We start from the raw sequence: 5,562 nt of genomic DNA, 5'->3' as shown, positions 1-5,562 counted from the left end.
GAAGGGACAGTGGGGGTGGGAACCAGGACTGGAGCCTTGAGGTGCTCCGCTGCTCCCAGGGGTCTTTGAGGGGTGGGACCCCTGTCCTTCCCCCAATCCTTAGGCTAGGAGCATGGGACCATTGTCACTTTGGCCCCATTTCCCTCTGTGAGCTGGAGAAATGAGGGGTACCAGTTACATGTGTTTATGGAAGCTGCCAGTAGCAAGTGGGCCTGGGCAGCCTCACCTCTCTGCACTTGAGGGTGGGGGCCTTTCACTCCTTCCAATAAACAGAGGGGTCTCCCCCTGGGCAGCCCCCTTGTCCCATAGCGGCCCAGCGTTCGGAGGCCAACTGCCTCTGGGACCCAGCACACATCCAATCCCAGGTCTGTCACTTACGAGCTGCATGACCTTAGACAAGGACATGGAATTGAAGCCTCCCTGAGACTCAGTGCAGTGCCTGCTAAGTGGGCACAATTAGGGATTTCATGGAGCTGCTGGGGGATCGAATAAGGTGAAGTCTGCAAAGCACCCCACAGTGCGTAACATGTATGACAAGGACCTGATAAATGGTAGCTAAATAATGTATGTGTGTATATGTATTCAACAGTGACTGATCAATCAATCAGTCCACAGACAGATCTCTCCTAAGAATAAACTGACCTCTCTCTGTCCTCAGTTAGGAAAAAGGTTGATTTGACGCGTAAGCCAGAGTGACTTCAGGGAAATAAACAGAACCATTAAGCTATGTTTAGCTAAAATGCCCCATGAGCACAGTGATGAGGAGACACTTCAAAGTAATCCTCCCCTTTGTACAGCATTTTGGCTTCTTACATTTATTTGTTATTTTTAATCTGGGGGTGATTTCTTCACCAGCCCTGCAAGTCAAGTTGGGCTTTCTTAGTTAGACGTGAGACCTTAAAAGTTGTGTTTGTTCACACAAGGACCTGGGAATTGCTAGGTGGGCTCCCTGGACATCCCCACATGCGACACACACACACTCACACACACACACACACACACACACACACATATCCACTGTCTCCCCAACCCCAAGCGACTCTGATGCCAAGGCTACAATGAGGAAACCCTTTTCCCCAAAGGCCCCTTTCTGCTGCAGGCACCAGTCCAGGGCCCTGAGTCCCTATAGTTCTGTCTTCAGGGGGGTAAGAGACAGGCTGCCCTGGCCTCTTAGCCACTCGTCCCTGTGGCAGCCACAGCCGAGCTCCTCCAGGGACAGGCTGCAGCCACAGGGTGCCTGACCCTCCTGTGTCACCAACACCTGGGTTAGAGCTTCTGCATCAGGCGGGTTAGCGTTTGTCAGGAATGCCTGGGCTTTCTGGTGACCTGCTGGGTCCATGCCATGTGCTTCTAGCCAGTGAGGAGGAACTGTGGCTCCTTTCGTTTTCTGCTGAGATGTCGCTTCCCTACCATAAACTTCGCCGTTTAAGAGTGTACAGTTTAGTGCGGTTTAGTATATTCACAAAATCACGCAACCCTCACTGGGTTCGAATTCCAGGACCTTGTTATCCTTCTTTGTTTAATTCACGTTCTTGGACAAGAGGGACCCACAGGCCGACTGGGCAGTGGGATTCTTTGGGGCTCTGCAGTTAAACGCGGGGCCTGAAGGCCTCTGGGACTTCAGTTCCGCCGCTGGGGTGGGGGGGCGTGGCCAGTGCACACCCGGGCCTACATCAGTTGTCAATGCTTCCCTCGTAGCTTCCTTTCTCTGTAGCCCCCCTTTGCTTGAAAGTTAGGGGTGTATATATGTCCGGGTTCTGGATGGGTTCCAGAGGAAATAAGATGGGCTTGCTGTCCTCGCACCTGGCGGGGCTGGAGAGCGATGAGCCAGACTCCAGCATATCGAGAGCCCTAAAACTGTCCTCGTGTACACCAAAATGCTTAAGGGGGAAAAAAAAAGAGGCCTGGATACGTTTTGGCCTCTCAGGGGAAAAGTAGAAGAGAATCTGGTTACTTCAGTTCTCCCGTTGCCAGAACAGGTGCCTCCAAAGCACATTCATTGGTTACGTGTCCAGGTCCCGGCATTTCGGGGCTCTGGGAGGAAAGGAAGCGTGGGCGGGGCTCATGGGCGGGGCTCCCTGCCAGGAGCAGCCCCCCTGGGGCCTGGCCTGTAGGGGTCCCTCAGGTGAGCTGCTGAGGGCATGGCTGTGGCTGCCGTGTGCAGGAACTCCATCCGGTGTGGTCCTCACCATTACCCCGAGGGGTGGGATGTCATTCATACATTCATTCACTCGCTCGTTCATTCCACAGCACTTATTAAATCCATACCATGAGCCCGGGGCCGTCAGCACAGCTGCGCGCACTGAAGCTCGGAGAGGCTGCGCAATTTGCTAAATTGAGGCAGGATGGCAGGTGCTTAAGGAGTGAAGCTTGGGGTCTGGGAGGCATGGATTTGGGACCTGGTTCCACGCATTCTCCTCCTTGGTAGTGGCCAAGTTGTCCCTTTCTGGTCCCTGGTTTCCTCGCCTGTCAGTGCAGCAGTACTAGTACCTGCGTCTCCGACCTGTTTTGAGGACGAGATTCTCTGGGGCCGGGTTCAGGATGATGCCGGGCAAGCTGAGCACTTCATGCAGCTGCCAGTACAGTCATTGCCCAGGTCCCACAGAGAGTCGGGATCGAAGCCCCCTCTCCTGCCATCACCAGGCATGCCTCCTGAGCCTCCTGCCTGAGGGGCCTTCTTCTCACCTACCCCATGGGACCGTCCCTGTCCCTGCCCTGCTGGTGTGGGGACAGGCAGGCCAGCCTGCAGCCACCCACCTGCATGTGGGTCTTCTCACCCGCTGGTGGGCTCTCTCCTCCTCTGTTCCAGAGACCATTCTCGAACCCCTGGAGAAGTGTGGAAAACGTGGGCTCCATGCAGACACATCCCTGTGAGCCTCCAGTTCCTCATCCCTCTCACAGGACAGGCCACACTGGGCTCCAGCTGCCCCCACATGTGATCACACACAATGCCAGGGCCACTGCCCGCTGTTCTCCCCCTCCCCCAGGACCACTGTCTCCCAGTGCAAGAGGGACGAGTGTCCCTCTCTCATCTCAAGAGGCCAAGACCTGGCCCTTCAGTTTTGTCTCGTGGAGGACACAGTGCCTACCAGGTCCCCCTGCGATTATGCCACAATGTGAATCTGTGGGGAGGGTTTGCTTTTGATGAACCAACTTCTGTCCTGCAACGACCCCCAGCGCAAAGGGAGGCCCAGGGGATTCCCTGTTCCTTCAACCTAGGCGCAGTGGGGCAGCTTGTCCCCCAAGGGTCCGGAGGTTCTGCCGGTGAGACTAGCTGGGGTCTGCGAAGGCTGGGGGCGGAGCTTCAGGGCCGGCCCTGAGCTCACTTGTGTCCTCCAGCTCAAGGGGCCGTCCTGCCCTCGATCAGGGCAGTGTGGGGAACTGTGGGAAAAGCGAGGTGCGCCGCTCGAGGGCTGCCCTGGTGCCTTCCCGAGGCTCGGTGCTCAGTACCCGCGACCGCGTTTGTGTCTGGGGGAACCTTTATGCCAGATGCTGGTGGGGAAGGATTGCTCCCGGCCCCCCTGTTGAGCTGACACCCCCAACCCCCAACCCTGGCATGCTCAGCTCCCAAGCGCTGCGGCTCGTCAGTGCCCCCTGACTGCCTCCTGCGCCCCTGGAGGCGACGCGCCAAGCCGTGTCACCCCAGTGTTGGGCAGCACGGAAACTTGGGGGCTCGGTGAGTGAGGTCTGGGCGCCAGGCTGGCGGGCGGAGGCCAGGTGGCCAAGGCTGGGTGCCTGTTCATGGCACCAGGAGTCCTTTCCAGGCTTCTAGTGTTCGGGGTTTTGTGGCAACTTCGAGCTATCCGGGCCGGCAATGTCGTGGAGACCACACAGGTCCAGACCCGGAACGCCTTCCTCATCCTAGCCCGGGACACGGGTTTCTTTTCCCCTCTTCCAGGGGAGAGGCCCGCTGAAGCGCCCCCGTGGGTTCTCTTTGCTTTCTTACATGCCCCACTCGGCTCGTCCGGGCTTCAGTCCCGTCCCAGAGGGAGAGGAGCCCCCGAAAGAGTCGCGATGGCGGTGGAGCCTGGGACATCGGCTCTGGGAGGCGCGCCCCGGGACTCCACTGCAGGCAGAGGCCAGGGGCGCTGGGCAAAGTCCGCGGCCTCGCCAGGGAAGCGTACGTAGCCCAGGCCCAGGCGATAGCAGCGGCGCAGGGGCCAGGGGCCCAGGCTCTGGGTCCTGGGCCGCGCCCCATAGCCGAGCTGGTGCTCCCGCGGTCCTCCCTGCAGCGCGCATAGCCCACCCCCCCCAACGTGCCCCAGGGGCCAGTCCGCTGCGCCCCCGGCCCTAATCCGGCTTAGGCTGGCGCCGCCCCCGTCCTCCTCTCCTTTCCCCACCTGGGTCCTTTTCCTTTTCAGGTGGAGGCAATGCCCACGTCCCGTGCGTCAGGGGCGCGCCAACTGCCCGGATCTTGGGCGGTAGAGACGCGTCTCCCGCCCAGGGTGGCGCGCGCAGGAGGGAGGACCCAGAAGCGGGCTCCGCCTGGGCTTGCCTGGGCTTGTCAGAGCCGGGCTTCTTCCCTCCGTGACCGTGCAGAGCCGGGGGATTTCGAGATTTTGCAGGAGCCTTGCAGCCGAGCCCGGGGAAGACGGGGCTGGAGTCCACGCGACTTGCTCGCTAAGTCCAAGAGTGAGCGCAGGTAACCGCTTCTCTTCTCAATCCACGTGAAAGTTCCTAAGGAAGGAGGCAGGAACTAAATGAAGTACTTTGAGTATAATAATAATAATGCAAACCCTGTTGAATTGTCTGGTCTCCGAGTTGTAAAGAGAAGAATTTCCAAGGAGCAACAAAATGCTCTTTGATTTCATAATCTCTGGAGAGAGAAAGGGCTTCCTTTTCTGGGTTATGCATGGCTGGTTATTTCTTTCTTCCCCGCGCTCCGTCGCGGGTGCAGGCGGCCCGCTGGTCTAGGAGTGGAGGTGGGGGCTCCGGTTTTACTGCCTCTGCTCACCCGAGTGAGACTGGAGCAAATACCTCGACCCCGTGGGGGTGGGAGAGGCGTTGAGACTGGCTTCCCAACGTGGCTGCGAAAAAATCTCAGGGGATCTGAAAAGTGCAGTGGTCACTAAAATAGCGTGATGGAAGAGGACGCGTCGCCCCTTGTGTTTTAAAGAGAGGCACGTGAGCAGGGTTTTCAGCCTTCCCCTCTCCGAGGTGCAAATGAGCGCTACCTTCCCTTGCGCCCCGCCCCCACCCCCACCCCCACCCCCACCCTCGCTCCGCTGGCTGGAAAACTGTCGGGCTTGGGAGCTTGAGGGAGGGTGTTTCTCAGAGTTCATGCTTCTGGGTGAGATCTTCAGGCCGGGGCATGGCGGCGCCCGTTCCCTAGGTTAGGTGGATGTGGCCAGGCAGCAGGGGTGGGGCACATGCTCTGGTCCTGGGGAGGGAGCAAGGGGACCATCTGGCTGTGCAGAAAGCCCAGGGCTTGCGCCCTCCTGATCCATCAGCGCTGGTCCCCTGCAGCAAGGGGTGGCTGGGCTTCCTGGAACAGGGCGCATGGAGCTCTTTAACAGTCCCGTCAAGGGGGCAAAGTGGGCCCCTGTAATTTATGCGGGGCCG

The 5,562-nt window shown here is 58.8% G+C and overlaps 1 pseudogene; it reads right to left on the bottom strand.

Annotated features, from left to right (window-relative positions):
- Nucleotides 1-3,033: 3,033 nt before the first annotated feature.
- LOC150014139 (uncharacterized) lies at nucleotides 3,034-4,198 on the bottom strand (annotated as a pseudogene).
- Between the last annotated feature and the right edge of the window lie 1,364 nt (nucleotides 4,199-5,562).

The sequence above is a fragment of the Furipterus horrens genome, unplaced genomic scaffold, assembly GCF_987537825.1.
Source record: "Furipterus horrens unplaced genomic scaffold, mFurHor1.1.pri manual_scaffold_3, whole genome shotgun sequence".
NCBI lineage: Eukaryota > Metazoa > Chordata > Mammalia > Chiroptera > Furipteridae > Furipterus > Furipterus horrens.
The sequence above is the reverse complement of the archived record's forward strand: the minus strand, read 5'-3'. Positions and strand labels throughout refer to the sequence as shown.